Genomic DNA, 19366 nt, shown 5'->3' on the forward strand with positions numbered 1-19366 from the left:
CTATCAGCTGAAAGGAATGGACTATTGAATTTTCCCCAAAATTAATATGTTCTCTCTACATGTAACCATGTACAATAAACTTTCCAAATGATATCGAGAGGTCAGCAGCTGATATTATGTGGGTGCTACTGAATTTAGTAGTCACACTAAGCAATATCCCCAGTTGCTCATAACGCTAATCCAGAGTTTCATAGCTGTACAATGCTAAAGGCAGTTCAAAAGTAAATGCAATGTGGAAGGTTCTTGAATTCAACTTGATTTTATGTACTCCTTTGCGCTGATTATTATTCATTCTGTTTCTATTCAATTACAATTCACTATGAATAGTTATGCACACGTAGACAATAGAAAATGCACAGAATAGTAAGTAATGCTTTCAGCTGAATCGAGTGTACTATTAAATTTTCCCCAGAAGTACTATTTGCTCACTTCATGTAACCATTTGTAATAAACATTCCATATGATATCGAGTTGTCTGCAGCAGATATTATGTTGGTGCTACTGAATTTGTTGAAGTTACGCTGAGCAATATACCCAGTTGCTCATAATGCTTCTCCAGAGTTTCATAGCTATACAATCCTAAAGGCTCTTCAAAAGTAAATGCAATGTGGAAGGTTCTTGAATTCAACTTGATTTTATGTACTCCTTTGCGCTGATTATTATTCATTCTGTTTCTATTCAATTACAATTCACTATGAATACTTATGCACACGTAGATAATAGAAAATGCACAGAATAGTAAGTAATGCTTTCAGCTGAATCGAGTGTTATTAAATTTTCCCCAGAAGTACTATTTGCTCACTTCATGTAACCATTTGTAAAAAACATTCCATATGATATCGAGTTGTCTGCAGCAAGTTTTATGTGTGTGCTACTGAATTTGGTAAAGTTACACTAAGCAGTATCACCCGTTGATCATAATGTTATTCCAGTGTTTCAAAGCAATACAACGCTAAAGGCTGTTTAAAATTAAATGCACTGCAGTTGGTTCTTGAATTCAACATCAGTTTATCTAGTCCATTGCTGAGAGTATTATTCATTGTGTTTCTATTCAATTACAATTCACTCTAAATAGTTATGCACATGTTCATAATAGAAAATGCACAGAATAGTCAGTAAAGCTTTCAACTGAAAGGAGTGGACTATTGAATTTTCCCCAAAAATAATATGTGCTCTCTACATGTACCCATGTATAATTAACTTTCCTAATGATATCGAGTTGTCAGCAGGTGATATTATGTGGGTGCTACTGAATTTAGTAGTCACACTAAGCAATATCCCCAGTTGATCATAATGCTACTCCAGAGTTTCATAGCTGTACAATGCTAAAGGCTGTTCAACAGTAAATACAATGTGGAAGGTTCTTGAATTCAACTTGATTTTATGTACTCCTTTGCGCAGATTATTTCTCATTCTGTTTCTATTCAATTACAATTCACTATGAATAGTTATGCACACGTACATAACAGAAAATGCACAGAATAGTAAGTAATGCATTCAGCTGAAACGAGTGTACTATTGGATTTTCCCCAAAATTACTATTTGCTCACTTCATGTAACCATTTATAATAGACATCCCATATGATATCGAGCAGTCTGCAGCAAGTTTTATGTGTGTGCTACTGAATTTGATAAAGTTACACAAAGCAATATCACCAGTGGATCATAATGTTATTCCAGTGTTTCAAAGCAATACAAAGCTAAAGGGTGTTTAACATTCAATGCACTGTAGTAGGTTCTTGAATTCAACATCAGTTTATCTAGTCCATTGCTGTGGGTATTATTCATTGTGTTTCTATTCAATTACATTTCACACTAAATAGTTATGCACATGTACATAACAGAAAATGCACAGAATAGTAAGTAATGCTTTCAGCTGAAACGAGTGTACTATTGGATTTTCCCCAAAATTACTATTTGCTCACTTCATGTAACCATTTATAATAGACATCCCATATGATATCCAGCAGTCTGCAGCAAGTTTTATGTGTGTGCTACTGAATTTGATAAAGTTACAAAAAGCAATATCACCAGTGGATCATAATGTTATTCCAGTGTTTCAAAGCAATACAAAGCTAAAGGGTGTTTAACATTGAATGCACTGTAGTATGTTCTTGAATTCAACATCGGTTTATCTACTCCATTGCTGTGGGTATTATTCATTGTGTTTCTATTCAATTACAATTCACTCTAAATAGTTATGCACATGTACATAACAGAAAATGCACAGAATAGTATGTAATGCATTCAGCTGAAAAGAGTGTACCGTTGGATTTTCCCCAAAATTACTATTTGCTCACTTCATGTAACCATTTATAATAGACATTCCATATGATACCGAGTAGTCTGCAGCAAGTTTTATGTGTGTGCTACTGAATTTGGTAAAGTTGCACTAAGCAGTAGCACCCGTTGATCATAATGTTATTCCAGTGCTTCAAAGCAAAACAAAGCTAAAGGCTGTTTAACATTGAATGCACTGTAGTAGGTTCTTGAATTCAAGATCAGTTTATCTAGTCCACTGCTGTGGGTATTATTCATTGTGTTTCTATTCAATTACAATTCACTGTAAATAGTTATGCACATGTACATAACAGAAAATGCACAGAATAGTAACTAATGCATTCAGCTGAAACGAGTGTACTAATGGATTTTCCCCAAAATTACTATTTGCTCACTTCATGTAACCATTTATAATAGACATTCCATATGATATCGAGTAGTCTGCAGCAGATATTATGTGGGTGCTACTGAATTTGCTAGTTACACTAAGCAATATCCCCAGTTGCTCATAATGCTACTCCAGAGTTTTATAGATGTACAATGCTGAAGGCCGCTCAAAAGTAAATGCGATGTGGAAGGTTCTTGAATTCAAGTTGATTTTATGTACTCCTTTGCGCTGATTATTTTTCATTCTGTTTCTATTCAATTACAATTCACTATGAACAGTTATGCACATGTACATAACAGAAAATGCACAGAATAGTAAGTATAGCATTCAGCTGAAACGAGTGCATTATTGAATTTTCCACAAAATTACTATTTGCTCACTTCATGTAACCATTTATAATAAACATTCCATATGATATCGAGTTGTCTGCAGCAAGTTTTATGTGTGTGCTACTGAATTTGGTAAAGTTACACTAAGCAGTATCACCCGTTGATCATAATGTTATTCCAGTGTTTCAAAGCAATACAACGCTAAAGGCTGTTTAAAATTAAATGCACTGCAGTTGGTTCTTGAATTCAACATCAGTTTATCTAGTCCATTGCTGAGAGTATTATTCATTGTGTTTCTATTCAATTACAATTCACTCTAAATAGTTATGCACATGTTCATAATAGAAAATGCACAGAATAGTCAGTAAAGCTTTCAACTGAAAGGAGTGGACTATTGAATTTTCCCCAAAAATAATATGTGCTCTCTACATGTACCCATGTATAATTAACTTTCCTAATGATATCGAGTTGTCAGTAGGTGATATTATGTGGGTGCTACTGAATTTAGTAGTCACACTAAGCAATATCCCCAGTTGATCATAATGCTACTCCAGAGTTTCATAGCTGTACAATGCTAAAGGCTGTTCAACAGAAAATACAATGTGGAAGGTTCTTGAATTCAACTTGATTTTATGTACTCCTTTGCGCAGATTATTTCTCATTCTGTTTCTATTCAATTACAAGTCACTATGAATAGTTATGCACACGTACATAACAGAAAATGCACAGAATAGTTAGTAAATCTATCAGCTGAAAGGAATGGACTATTGAATTTTCCCCAAAATTAATATGTTCTCTCTACATGTAACCATGTACAATAAACTTTCCAAATGATATCGAGAGGTCAGCAGCTGATATTATGTGGGTGCTACTGAATTTAGTAGTCACACTAAGCAATATCCCCAGTTGCTCATAACGCTAATCCAGAGTTTCATAGCTGTACAATGCTAAAGGCAGTTCAAAAGTAAATGCAATGTGGAAGGTTCTTGAATTCAACTTGATTTTATGTACTCCTTTGCGCTGATTATTATTCATTCTGTTTCTATTCAATTACAATTCACTATGAATAGTTATGCACACGTAGACAATAGAAAATGCACAGAATAGTAAGTAATGCTTTCAGCTGAATCGAGTGTACTATTAAATTTTCCCCAGAAGTACTATTTGCTCACTTCATGTAACCATTTGTGATAAACATTCCATATGATATCGAGTTGTCTGCAGCAGATATTATGTTGGTGCTACTGAATTTGTTGAAGTTACGCTGAGCAATATACCCAGTTGCTCATAATGCTTCTCCAGAGTTTCATAGCTATACAATCCTAAAGGCTCTTCAAAAGTAAATGCAATGTGGAAGGTTCTTGAATTCAACTTGATTTTATGTACTCCTTTGCGCAGATTATTTCTCATTCTGTTTCTATTCAATTACAATTCACTATGAATAGTTATGCACACGTACATAACAGAAAATGCACAGAATAGTAAGTAATGCATTCAGCTGAAACGAGTGTACTATTGGATTTTCCCCAAAATTACTATTTGCTCACTTCATGTAACCATTTATAATAGACATCCCATATGATATCGAGCAGTCTGCAGCAAGTTTTATGTGTGTGCTACTGAATTTGATAAAGTTACACAAAGCAATATCACCAGTGGATCATAATGTTATTCCAGTGTTTCAAAGCAATACAAAGCTAAAGGGTGTTTAACATTCAATGCACTGTAGTAGGTTCTTGAATTCAACATCAGTTTATCTAGTCCATTGCTGTGGGTATTATTCATTGTGTTTCTATTCAATTACATTTCACACTAAATAGTTATGCACATGTACATAACAGAAAATGCACAGAATAGTAAGTAATGCTTTCAGCTGAAACGAGTGTACTATTGGATTTTCCCCAAAATTACTATTTGCTCACTTCATGTAACCATTTATAATAGACATCCCATATGATATCCAGCAGTCTGCAGCAAGTTTTATGTGTGTGCTACTGAATTTGATAAAGTTACAAAAAGCAATATCACCAGTGGATCATAATGTTATTCCAGTGTTTCAAAGCAATACAAAGCTAAAGGGTGTTTAACATTGAATGCACTGTAGTATGTTCTTGAATTCAACATCAGTTTATCTAGTCCATTGCTGTGGGTATTATTCATTGTGTTTCTATTCAATTACAATTCACTCTAAATAGTTATGCACATGTACATAACAGAAAATGCACAGAATAGTATGTAATGCATTCAGCTGAAAAGAGTGTACCGTTGGATTTTCCCCAAAATTACTATTTGCTCACTTCATGTAACCATTTATAATAGACATTCCATATGATACCGAGTAGTCTGCAGCAAGTTTTATGTGTGTGCTACTGAATTTGGTAAAGTTGCACTAAGCAGTAGCACCCGTTGATCATAATGTTATTCCAGTGCTTCAAAGCAAAACAAAGCTAAAGGCTGTTTAACATTGAATGCACTGTAGTAGGTTCTTGAATTCAAGATCAGTTTATCTAGTCCACTGCTGTGGGTATTATTCATTGTGTTTCTATTTATTACAATTCACTCTAAATAGTTATGCACATGTACATAACAGAAAATGCACAGAATAGTAACTAATGCATTCAGCTGAAACGAGTGTACTAATGGATTTTCCCCAAAATTACTATTTGCTCACTTCATGTAACCATTTATAATAGACATTCCATATGATATCGAGTAGTCTGCAGCAGATATTATGTGGGTGCTACTGAATTTGCTAGTTACACTAAGCAATATCCCCAGTTGCTCATAATGCTACTCCAGAGTTTTATAGATGTACAATGCTGAAGGCCGCTCAAAAGTAAATGCGATGTGGAAGGTTCTTGAATTCAAGTTGATTTTATGTACTCCTTTGCGCTGATTATTTTTCATTCTGTTTCTATTCAATTACAATTCACTATGAACAGTTATGCACATGTACATAACAGAAAATGCACAGAATAGTAAGTATAGCATTCAGCTGAAACGAGTGTATTATTGAATTTTCCACAAAATTACTATTTGCTCACTTCATGTAACCATTTATAATAAACATTCCATATGATATCGAGTTGTCTGCAGCAAGTTTTATGTGTGTGCTACTGAATTTGGTAAAGTTACACTAAGCAGTATCACCCGTTGATCATAATGTTATTCCAGTGTTTCAAAGCAATACAACGCTAAAGGCTGTTTAAAATTAAATGCACTGCAGTTGGTTCTTGAATTCAACATCAGTTTATCTAGTCCATTGCTGAGAGTATTATTCATTGTGTTTCTATTCAATTACAATTCACTCTAAATAGTTATGCACATGTTCATAATAGAAAATGCACAGAATAGTCAGTAAAGCTTTCAACTGAAAGGAGTGGACTATTGAATTTTCCCCAAAAATAATATGTGCTCTCTACATGTACCCATGTATAATTAACTTTCCTAATGATATCGAGTTGTCAGTAGGTGATATTATGTGGGTGCTACTGAATTTAGTAGTCACACTAAGCAATATCCCCAGTTGATCATAATGCTACTCCAGAGTTTCATAGCTGTACAATGCTAAAGGCTGTTCAACAGAAAATACAATGTGGAAGGTTCTTGAATTCAACTTGATTTTATGTACTCCTTTGCGCAGATTATTTCTCATTCTGTTTCTATTCAATTACAAGTCACTATGAATAGTTATGCACACGTACATAACAGAAAATGCACAGAATAGTTAGTAAATCTATCAGCTGAAAGGAATGGACTATTGAATTTTCCCCAAAATTAATATGTTCTCTCTACATGTAACCATGTACAATAAACTTTCCAAATGATATCGAGAGGTCAGCAGCTGATATTATGTGGGTGCTACTGAATTTAGTAGTCACACTAAGCAATATCCCCAGTTGCTCATAACGCTAATCCAGAGTTTCATAGCTGTACAATGCTAAAGGCAGTTCAAAAGTAAATGCAATGTGGAAGGTTCTTGAATTCAACTTGATTTTATGTACTCCTTTGCGCTGATTATTATTCATTCTGTTTCTATTCAATTACAATTCACTATGAATAGTTATGCACACGTAGACAATAGAAAATGCACAGAATAGTAAGTAATGCTTTCAGCTGAATCGAGTGTACTATTAAATTTTCCCCAGAAGTACTATTTGCTCACTTCATGTAACCATTTGTAATAAACATTCCATATGATATCGAGTTGTCTGCAGCAGATATTATGTTGGTGCTACTGAATTTGTTGAAGTTACGCTGAGCAATATACCCAGTTGCTCATAATGCTTCTCCAGAGTTTCATAGCTATACAATCCTAAAGGCTCTTCAAAAGTAAATGCAATGTGGAAGGTTCTTGAATTCAACTTGATTTTATGTACTCCTTTGCGCTGATTATTATTCATTCTGTTTCTATTCAATTACAATTCACTATGAATACTTATGCACACGTAGATAATAGAAAATGCACAGAATAGTAAGTAATGCTTTCAGCTGAATCGAGTGTTATTAAATTTTCCCCAAAATTACTATTTGCTCACTTCATGTAACCATTTATAATAGACATTCCATATGATACCGAGTAGTCTGCAGCAAGTTTTATGTGTGTGCTACTGAATTTGGTAAAGTTGCACTAAGCAGTAGCACCCGTTGATCATAATGTTATTCCAGTGCTTCAAAGCAAAACAAAGCTAAAGGCTGTTTAACATTGAATGCACTGTAGTAGGTTCTTGAATTCAAGATCAGTTTATCTAGTCCACTGCTGTGGGTATTATTCATTGTGTTTCTATTCAATTACAATTCACTCTAAATAGTTATGCACATGTACATAACAGAAAATGCACAGAATAGTAACTAATGCATTCAGCTGAAACGAGTGTACTAATGGATTTTCCCCAAAATTACTATTTGCTCACTTCATGTAACCATTTATAATAGACATTCCATATGATATCGAGTAGTCTGCAGCAGATATTATGTGGGTGCTACTGAATTTGCTAGTTACACTAAGCAATATCCCCAGTTGCTCATAATGCTACTCCAGAGTTTTATAGATGTACAATGCTGAAGGCCGCTCAAAAGTAAATGCGATGTGGAAGGTTCTTGAATTCAAGTTGATTTTATGTACTCCTTTGCGCTGATTATTTTTCATTCTGTTTCTATTCAATTACAATTCACTATGAACAGTTATGCACATGTACATAACAGAAAATGCACAGAATAGTAAGTATAGCATTCAGCTGAAACGAGTGCATTATTGAATTTTCCACAAAATTACTATTTGCTCACTTCATGTAACCATTTATAATAAACATTCCATATGATATCGAGTTGTCTGCAGCAAGTTTTATGTGTGTGCTACTGAATTTGGTAAAGTTACACTAAGCAGTATCACCCGTTGATCATAATGTTATTCCAGTGTTTCAAAGCAATACAACGCTAAAGGCTGTTTAAAATTAAATGCACTGCAGTTGGTTCTTGAATTCAACATCAGTTTATCTAGTCCATTGCTGAGAGTATTATTCATTGTGTTTCTATTCAATTACAATTCACTCTAAATAGTTATGCACATGTTCATAATAGAAAATGCACAGAATAGTCAGTAAAGCTTTCAACTGAAAGGAGTGGACTATTGAATTTTCCCCAAAAATAATATGTGCTCTCTACATGTACCCATGTATAATTAACTTTCCTAATGATATCGAGTTGTCAGTAGGTGATATTATGTGGGTGCTACTGAATTTAGTAGTCACACTAAGCAATATCCCCAGTTGATCATAATGCTACTCCAGAGTTTCATAGCTGTACAATGCTAAAGGCTGTTCAACAGTAAATACAATGTGGAAGGTTCTTGAATTCAACTTGATTTTATGTACTCCTTTGCGCAGATTATTTCTCATTCTGTTTCTATTCAATTACAATTCACTATGAATAGTTATGCACACGTACATAACAGAAAATGCACAGAATAGTAAGTAATGCATTCAGCTGAAACGAGTGTACTATTGGATTTTCCCCAAAATTACTATTTGCTCACTTCATGTAACCATTTATAATAGACATCCCATATGATATCGAGCAGTCTGCAGCAAGTTTTATGTGTGTGCTACTGAATTTGATAAAGTTACACAAAGCAATATCACCAGTGGATCATAATGTTATTCCAGTGTTTCAAAGCAATACAAAGCTAAAGGGTGTTTAACAATCAATGCACTGTAGTAGGTTCTTGAATTCAACATCAGTTTATCTAGTCCATTGCTGTGGGTATTATTCATTGTGTTTCTATTCAATTATATTTCACACTAAATAGTTATGCACATGTACATAACAGAAAATGCACAGAATAGTAAGTAATGCTTTCAGCTGAAACGAGTGTACTATTGGATTTTCCCCAAAATTACTATTTGCTCACTTCATGTAACCATTTATAATAGACATTCCATATGATACCGAGTAGTCTGCAGCAAGTTTTATGTGTGTGCTACTGAATTTGGTAAAGTTGCACTAAGCAGTAGCACCCGTTGATCATAATGTTATTCCAGTGCTTCAAAGCAAAACAAAGCTAAAGGCTGTTTAACATTGAATGCACTGTAGTAGGTTCTTGAATTCAAGATCAGTTTATCTAGTCCACTGCTGTGGGTATTATTCATTGTGTTTCTATTCAATTACAATTCACTCTAAATAGTTATGCACATGTACATAACAGAAAATGCACAGAATAGTAACTAATGCATTCAGCTGAAACGAGTGTACTAATGGATTTTCCCCAAAATTACTATTTGCTCACTTCATGTAACCATTTATAATAGACATTCCATATGATATCGAGTAGTCTGCAGCAGATATTATGTGGGTGCTACTGAATTTGCTAGTTACACTAAGCAATATCCCCAGTTGCTCATAATGCTACTCCAGAGTTTTATAGATGTACAATGCTGAAGGCCGCTCAAAAGTAAATGCGATGTGGAAGGTTCTTGAATTCAAGTTGATTTTATGTACTCCTTTGCGCTGATTATTTTTCATTCTGTTTCTATTCAATTACAATTCACTATGAACAGTTATGCACATGTACATAACAGAAAATGCACAGAATAGTAAGTATAGCATTCAGCTGAAACGAGTGTATTATTGAATTTTCCACAAAATTACTATTTGCTCACTTCATGTAACCATTTATAATAAACATTCCATATGATATCGAGTAGTCTGCAGCAAGTTTTTTGTGTGTGCTACTGAATTTGGTAAAGTTACACGAAGCAGTATCACCCGTTGATCATAATGTTATTCCACTGTTTCAAAGCAATACAACGCTAAAGGCTGTTTAAAATTAAATGCACTGCAGTTGGTTCTTGAATTCAACATCAGTTTATCTAGTCCATTGCTGAGAGTATTATTCATTGTGTTTCTCTTCAATTACAATTCACTCTAAATAGTTATGCACATGTACATAATAAAAAATGCACAGAATAGTCAGTAAAGCTTTCAGCTGAAAGGAGTGGACTATTGAATTTTCCCCAAAATTACTATGTGCTCTCTTCATGTAACCATGTATAATAAACTTTCCAAATGATATCGCGTTGTCAGCAGCTGATATTATGTGGGTGCTACTGAACTTAGTAGTCACACTAAGCAATATCCCCAGTTGTTCTTATGCTACTCCAGAGTTTCATAGCTGTACAATGCTAAAGGCTGTTCAAAAGTAAATGCAATGTGAAAGGTTCTTGAATTCAACTTGATTTTATGTACTCCTTTGCGCTGATTATTATTCATTCTGTTTCTATTCAATTACAATTCACTATGAATACTTATGCACACGTAGATAATAGAAAATGCACAGAATAGTAAGTAATGCTTTCAGCTGAATCGAGTGTTATTAAATTTTCCCCAGAAGTACTATTTGCTCACTTCATGTAACCATTTGTAAAAAACATTCCATATGATATCGAGTTGTCTGCAGCAAGTTTTATGTGTGTGCTACTGAATTTGGTAAAGTTACACTAAGCAGTATCACCCGTTGATCATAATGTTATTCCAGTGTTTCAAAGCAAAACAAAGCTAAAGGCTGTTTAACATTGAATGCACTGTAGTAGGTTCTTGAATTCAAGATCAGTTTATCTAGTCCACTGCTGTGGGTATTATTCATTGTGTTTCTATTCAATTACAATTCACTCTAAATAGTTATGCACATGTACATAACAGAAAATGCACAGAATAGTAACTAATGCATTCAGCTGAAACGAGTGTACTAATGGATTTTCCCCAAAATTACTATTTGCTCACTTCATGTAACCATTTATAATAGACATTCCATATGATATCGAGTAGTCTGCAGCAGATATTATGTGGGTGCTACTGAATTTGCTAGTTACACTAAGCAATATCCCCAGTTGCTCATAATGCTACTCCAGAGTTTTATAGATGTACAATGCTGAAGGCCGCTCAAAAGTAAATGCGATGTGGAAGGTTCTTGAATTCAAGTTGATTTTATGTACTCCTTGGCGCTGATTATTTTTCATTCTGTTTCTATTCAATTACAATTCACTATGAACAGTTATGCACATGTACATAACAGAAAATGCACAGAATAGTAAGTATAGCATTCAGCTGAAACGAGTGCATTATTGAATTTTCCACAAAATTACTATTTGCTCACTTCATGTAACCATTTATAATAAACATTCCATATGATATCGAGTTGTCTGCAGCAAGTTTTATGTGTGTGCTACTGAATTTGGTAAAGTTACACTAAGCAGTATCACCCGTTGATCATAATGTTATTCCAGTGTTTCAAAGCAATACAACGCTAAAGGCTGTTTAAAATTAAATGCACTGCAGTTGGTTCTTGAATTCAACATCAGTTTATCTAGTCCATTGCTGAGAGTATTATTCATTGTGTTTCTATTCAATTACAATTCACTCTAAATAGTTATGCACATGTTCATAATAGAAAATGCACAGAATAGTCAGTAAAGCTTTCAACTGAAAGGAGTGGACTATTGAATTTTCCCCAAAAATAATATGTGCTCTCTACATGTACCCATGTATAATTAACTTTCCTAATGATATCGAGTTGTCAGTAGGTGATATTATGTGGGTGCTACTGAATTTAGTAGTCACACTAAGCAATATCCCCAGTTGATCATAATGCTACTCCAGAGTTTCATAGCTGTACAATGCTAAAGGCTGTTCAACAGTAAATACAATGTGGAAGGTTCTTGAATTCAACTTGATTTTATGTACTCCTTTGCGCAGATTATTTCTCATTCTGTTTCTATTCAATTACAATTCACTATGAATAGTTATGCACACGTACATAACAGAAAATGCACAGAATAGTAAGTAATGCATTCAGCTGAAACGAGTGTACTATTGGATTTTCCCCAAAATTACTATTTGCTCACTTCATGTAACCATTTATAATAGACATCCCATATGATATCGAGCAGTCTGCAGCAAGTTTTATGTGTGTGCTACTGAATTTGATAAAGTTACACAAAGCAATATCACCAGTGGATCATAATGTTATTCCAGTGTTTCAAAGCAATACAAAGCTAAAGGGTGTTTAACAATCAATGCACTGTAGTAGGTTCTTGAATTCAACATCAGTTTATCTAGTCCATTGCTGTGGGTATTATTCATTGTGTTTCTATTCAATTACATTTCACACTAAATAGTTATGCACATGTACATAACAGAAAATGCACAGAATAGTAAGTAATGCTTTCAGCTGAAACGAGTGTACTATTGGATTTTCCCCAAAATTACTATTTGCTCACTTCATGTAACCATTTATAATAGACATTCCATATGATACCGAGTAGTCTGCAGCAAGTTTTATGTGTGTGCTACTGAATTTGGTAAAGTTGCACTAAGCAGTAGCACCCGTTGATCATAATGTTATTCCAGTGCTTCAAAGCAAAACAAAGCTAAAGGCTGTTTAACATTGAATGCACTGTAGTAGGTTCTTGAATTCAAGATCAGTTTATCTAGTACACTGCTGTGGGTATTATTCATTGTGTTTCTATTCAATTACAATTCACTCTAAATAGTTATGCACATGTACATAACAGAAAATGCACAGAATAGTAACTAATGCATTCAGCTGAAACGAGTGTACTAATGGATTTTCCCCAAAATTACTATTTGCTCACTTCATGTAACCATTTATAATAGACATTCCATATGATATCGAGTAGTCTGCAGCAGATATTATGTGGGTGCTACTGAATTTGCTAGTTACACTAAGCAATATCCCCAGTTGCTCATAATGCTACTCCAGAGTTTTATAGATGTACAATGCTGAAGGCCGCTCAAAAGTAAATGCGATGTGGAAGGTTCTTGAATTCAAGTTGATTTTATGTACTCCTTTGCGCTGATTATTTTTCATTCTGTTTCTATTCAATTACAATTCACTATGAACAGTTATGCACATGTACATAACAGAAAATGCACAGAATAGTAAGTATAGCATTCAGCTGAAACGAGTGTATTATTGAATTTTCCACAAAATTACTATTTGCTCACTTCATGTAACCATTTATAATAAACATTCCATATGATATCGAGTAGTCTGCAGCAAGTTTTTTGTGTGTGCTACTGAATTTGGTAAAGTTACACGAAGCAGTATCACCCGTTGATCATAATGTTATTCCACTGTTTCAAAGCAATACAACGCTAAAGGCTGTTTAAAATTAAATGCACTGCAGTTGGTTCTTGAATTCAACATCAGTTTATCTAGTCCATTGCTGAGAGTATTATTCATTGTGTTTCTCTTCAATTACAATTCACTCTAAATAGTTATGCACATGTACATAATAAAAAATGCACAGAATAGTCAGTAAAGCTTTCAGCTGAAAGGAGTGGACTATTGAATTTTCCCCAAAATTACTATGTGCTCTCTTCATGTAACCATGTATAATAAACTTTCCAAATGATATCGCGTTGTCAGCAGCTGATATTATGTGGGTGCTACTGAACTTAGTAGTCACACTAAGCAATATCCCCAGTTGTTCTTATGCTACTCCAGAGTTTCATAGCTGTACAATGCTAAAGGCTGTTCAAAAGTAAATGCAATGTGAAAGGTTCTTGAATTCAACTTGATTTTATGTACTCCTTTGCGCTGATTATTATTCATTCTGTTTCTATTCAATTACAATTCACTATGAATACTTATGCACACGTAGATAATAGAAAATGCACAGAATAGTAAGTAATGCTTTCAGCTGAATCGAGTGTTATTAAATTTTCCCCAGAAGTACTATTTGCTCACTTCATGTAACCATTTGTAAAAAACATTCCATATGATATCGAGTTGTCTGCAGCAAGTTTTATGTGTGTGCTACTGAATTTGGTAAAGTTACACTAAGCAGTATCACCCGTTGATCATAATGTTATTCCAGTGTTTCAAAGCAATACAACGCTAAAGGCTGTTTAAAATTAAATGCACTGCAGTTGGTTCTTGAATTCAACATCAGTTTATCTAGTCCATTGCTGAGAGTATTATTCATTGTGTTTCTATTCAATTACAATTCACTCTAAATAGTTATGCACATGTTCATAATAGAAAATGCACAGAATAGTCAGTAAAGCTTTCAACTGAAAGGAGTGGACTATTGAATTTTCCCCAAAAATAATATGTGCTCTCTACATGTACCCATGTATAATTAACTTTCCTAATGATATCGAGTTGTCAGTAGGTGATATTATGTGGGTGCTACTGAATTTAGTAGTCACACTAAGCAATATCCCCAGTTGATCATAATGCTACTCCAGAGTTTCATAGCTGTACAATGCTAAAGGCTGTTCAACAGTAAATACAATGTGGAAGGTTCTTGAATTCAACTTGATTTTATGTACTCCTTTGCGCAGATTATTTCTCATTCTGTTTCTATTCAATTACAATTCACTATGAATAGTTATGCACACGTACATAACAGAAAATGCAGAGAATAGTAAGTAATGCATTCAGCTGCAACGAGTGTACTATTGGGTTTTCCCCAAAATTACTATTTGCTCACTTCATGTAACCATTTATAATAGACATCCCATATGATATCGAGCAGTCTGCAGCAAGTTTTATGTGTGTGCTACTGAATTTGATAAAGTTACACAAAGCAATATCACCAGTGGATCATAATGTTATTCCAGTGTTTCAAAGCAATACAAAGCTAAAGGGTGTTTAACATTCAATGCACTGTAGTAGGTTCTTGAATTCAACATCAGTTTATCTAGTCCATTGCTGTGGGTATTATTCATTGTGTTTCTATTCAATTACATTTCACACTAAATAGTTATGCACATGTACATAACAGAAAATGCACAGAATAGTAAGTAATGCTTTCAGCTGAAACGAGTGTACTATTGGATTTTCCCCAAAATTACTATTTGCTCACTTCATGTAACCATTTATAATAGACATCCCATATGCTATCGAGCAGTCTGCAGCAAGTTTTATGTGTGTGCTACTGAATTTGATAAAGTTACAAAAAGCAATATCACCAGTGGATCATAATGTTATTCCAGTGTTTCAAAGCAATACAAAGCTAAAGGGTGTTTAACATTGAATGCACTGTAGTATGTTCTTGAATTCAACATCAGTTTATCTAGTCCATTGCTGTGGGTATTATTCATTGTGTTTCTATTCAATTACAATTCACTCTAAATAGTTATGCACATGTACATAACAGAAAATGCACAGAATAGTATGTAATGCATTCAGCTGAAAAGAGTGTACCGTTGGATTTTCCCCAAAATTACTATTTGCTCACTTCATGTAACCATTTATAATAGACATTCCATATGATACCGAGTAGTCTGCAGCAAGTTTTATGTGTGTGCTACTGAATTTGGTAAAGTTGCACTAAGCAGTATCACCCGTTGATCATAATGTTATTCCAGTGCTTCAAAGCAATACAATGCTAAAGGCTGTTTAAAATTAAATGCACTGCAGTTGGTTCTTGAATACAACATCAGTATATCTAGTCCATTGCTGAGAGTATTATTCATTGTGTTTCTATTCAATTACAATTCACTCTAAATAGTTATGCACATGTTCATAATAGAAAATGCACAGAATAGTCAGTAAAGCTTTCAGCTGAAAGGAGTGGACTATTGAATTTTCCCCAAAATTAATATGTGCTCTCTACATGTAACCATGTATAATTAACTTTCCTAATGATATCGAGTTGTCAGCAGGTGATATTATGTGGAGATATTGCTTAGTGTGACTACTAAATTCAGTAGCACCCACATAATATCTGCTGCTGACAACTCGATATCATTTGGAAAGTAAATTATAAGTGGTTACATGAAGAGAGCACAGAGTAATTTTGGGGAAAATTCAATAGTCCACTCCTTTCAGCTGAAAGCTTTACTGACTATTCTGTGCATTTTCTATTATGAACATGTGCATAACTATTTAAAGTGAATTGTAATTGAATAGAAACACAATGAATAATACTCACAGCAATGGACTAGATAAACTGATGTTGAATTCAAGAACCAACTACAGTGCATTTAATTTCAAACAGCCTTTAGCTTTGTTTTGCTTTGAAACACTGGAATAACATTATGATCAACGGGTGATACTGCTTAGTGTCACTTTACCAAATTCAGTAGCACACACATAAAACTTGCTGCAGACAACTCGATATCATATGGAATGTTTATTACAAATGGTTACATGAAGTGAGCAAATAGTACTACTGGGGAAAATTTAATAGTACACTCGATTCAGCTGAAAGCATTACTTCCTATTCTGTGCATTTTCTATTATCTACGTGTGCAGAAATATTCATAGTGAATTGTAATTGAATAGAAACAGAATGAATAATAATCAGCGCAAAGGAGTACATAAAATCAAGTTGAATTCAAGAACCTTCCACTTTGCATTTACTTTTGAAGAGCCTTTAGCATTGTATAGCTATGAAACTCTGGAGAAGCATTATGAGCAACTGGGTATATTGCTCAGCGTAACTGCAACAAATTCAGTAGCACCAACATAATATCTGCTGCTGACAACTCGATATCATTTGGAAAGTAAATTATAAGTGGTTACATGAAGTGAGCACATAGAAATTTTGGAGAAAATTAAATAGTCCACTCCTTTCGGCTGAAAGCTTTACTGACTATTCTGTGCATTTTTTATTATGTACATGTGCAAAACTATTTAGAGTGAATTCTAATTGAATAGAAACACAATGAATAATACTCACAGCAATGGACTAGATAAACTGATGTTGAATTCAAGAACCAACTACAGTGCATTTAATTTCAAACAGCCTTTAGCTTTGTTTTGCTTTGAAACACTGGAATAACATTATGATCAACGGGTGATACTGCTTAGTGTAACTTTACCAAATTCAGTAGCACACACATAAAACTTGCTGCAGACTACTCAATATCATATGGAATGTCTATTATAAATGGTTACATGAAGTGAGCAAATGGTAGTTTTGGGGAAAATCCAATAGTACCCTCGTTTCAGCTGAATGCAACACTTAGTATTCTGTGCATTTTCTGTTATCTACATGTACATAACTATTTAGAGTGAATTGTAACTGAATAGAAACACTATGAATAATACCCACAGCAATGGACTAGATAAACTGATGTTGAATTCAAGAACCTACTACAGAGCATTCAATGTTAAACAGCCTTTACCTTTGTATTGCTTTGAAACACTGGAATAACATTATGATCCACTGGTGATATTGCTTTGTGTAACTTTATCAAATTCAGTAGCACACACATAAAACTTGCTGCAGACGACTCGATATCATATGGGATGTCTATTATAAATGGTTACATGAAGTGAGCAAATAGTAATTTTGGGGAAAACCCAATAGTACACTCGTTTCAGCTGAATGCATTACTTACTATTCTCTGCATTTTCTGTTATGTACGTGTGCATAACTATTCGTAGTGAATTGTAATTGAATAGAAACAGAATGAAAAATAATCAGCGCAAAGGAGTACATAAAATCAAGTTGAATTCAAGAACCTTCCACATTGCATTCACTTTTGAACTGCCTTTAGCATTGTACAGCTATGAAACTCTGGATTAGGGTTATGAGCAACTGGGGATATTGCTTAGTGTGACTACTAAATTCAGTAGCACACACATAAAACTTGCTGCAGACTACTCGATATCATTTGGGATGTCTATTATAAATGGTTACATGAAGTGACCAAATAGTAATTTTGGGGAAAATCCAATAGTACACTCGTTTCAGCTGAATGCATTACTTACTATTCTGTGCATCTTCTGTTATGTACATGTGCATAACTATTCATAGTGAATTGTAATTGAATAGAAACAGAATGAATAATAATCAGCGCAAAGGAGTACATAAAATCAACTTGAATTCAAGAAACTTTCACATTGCATTTACTTTTGAACTGCCTTTAGCATTGTACAGCTATGAAACTCTGGAGTAGCATTATGAGCAACTGGGGATATTGCTTAGTGTGACTACTAAATTCAGTAGCACCCACATAATATCACCTGCTGACAACTCGATATCATTAGGAAAGTTAATTATACATGGTTACATGTAGAGAGCACATATTAATTTAGGGAAAATTCAATAGTCCACTCCTTTCAGCTGAAAGCTTTACTGACAATTCTGTGCATTTTCTATTATGAACATGTGCATAACTATTTGGAGTGAATTGTAATTGAATAGAAACACAATGAATAATACTCTCAGCAATGGACTAGATAACCTGATGTTGAATTCAAGAACCAACTGCAGTGCATTTAATTTTAAACAGCCTTTAGCGTTGTATTGCTTTGAAACACTGGAATAACATTATGATCAACGGGTGATACTGCTTAGTGTAACTTTACCAAATTCAGTAGCACACACATAAAACTTGCTGCAGACAACTCGATATCATATGGAATGTTTATTACAAATGGTTACATGAAGTGAGCAAATAGTACTTCTGGGGAAAATTTAATAGCACACTCGATTCAGCTGAAAGCATACTTACTATTCTGTGCATTTTCTGTTATGTACGTGTGCATAACTATTCATAGTGAATTGTAATTGAATAAAAACAGAATGAATAATAATCAGCTCAAAGGAGTACATAAATTCAAGTTGAATTCAAGAACCTTCCACATTGCATTTACTTTTGAACTGCCTTTAGCATTGTACAGCTATGAAACTCGGGAGTAGCATTATGAGCAACTGGGGCTATTGCTCAGTGTGACTACTAAATTCAGTAGCACCCACATAATATCAGCTGCTGACAACTCGATATCATTTGGAAAGTAAAGTATAAGTGGTTACATGAAGTGTGCACATAGAAATTTTGGAGAAAATTATATAGTCCACTCCTTTCAGCTGAAAGCTTTACTGACTAT

Source organism: Hypanus sabinus, chromosome 6 (genome assembly GCF_030144855.1).
Source record: "Hypanus sabinus isolate sHypSab1 chromosome 6, sHypSab1.hap1, whole genome shotgun sequence".
Classification (NCBI taxonomy): Eukaryota; Metazoa; Chordata; class Chondrichthyes; order Myliobatiformes; family Dasyatidae; genus Hypanus; species Hypanus sabinus.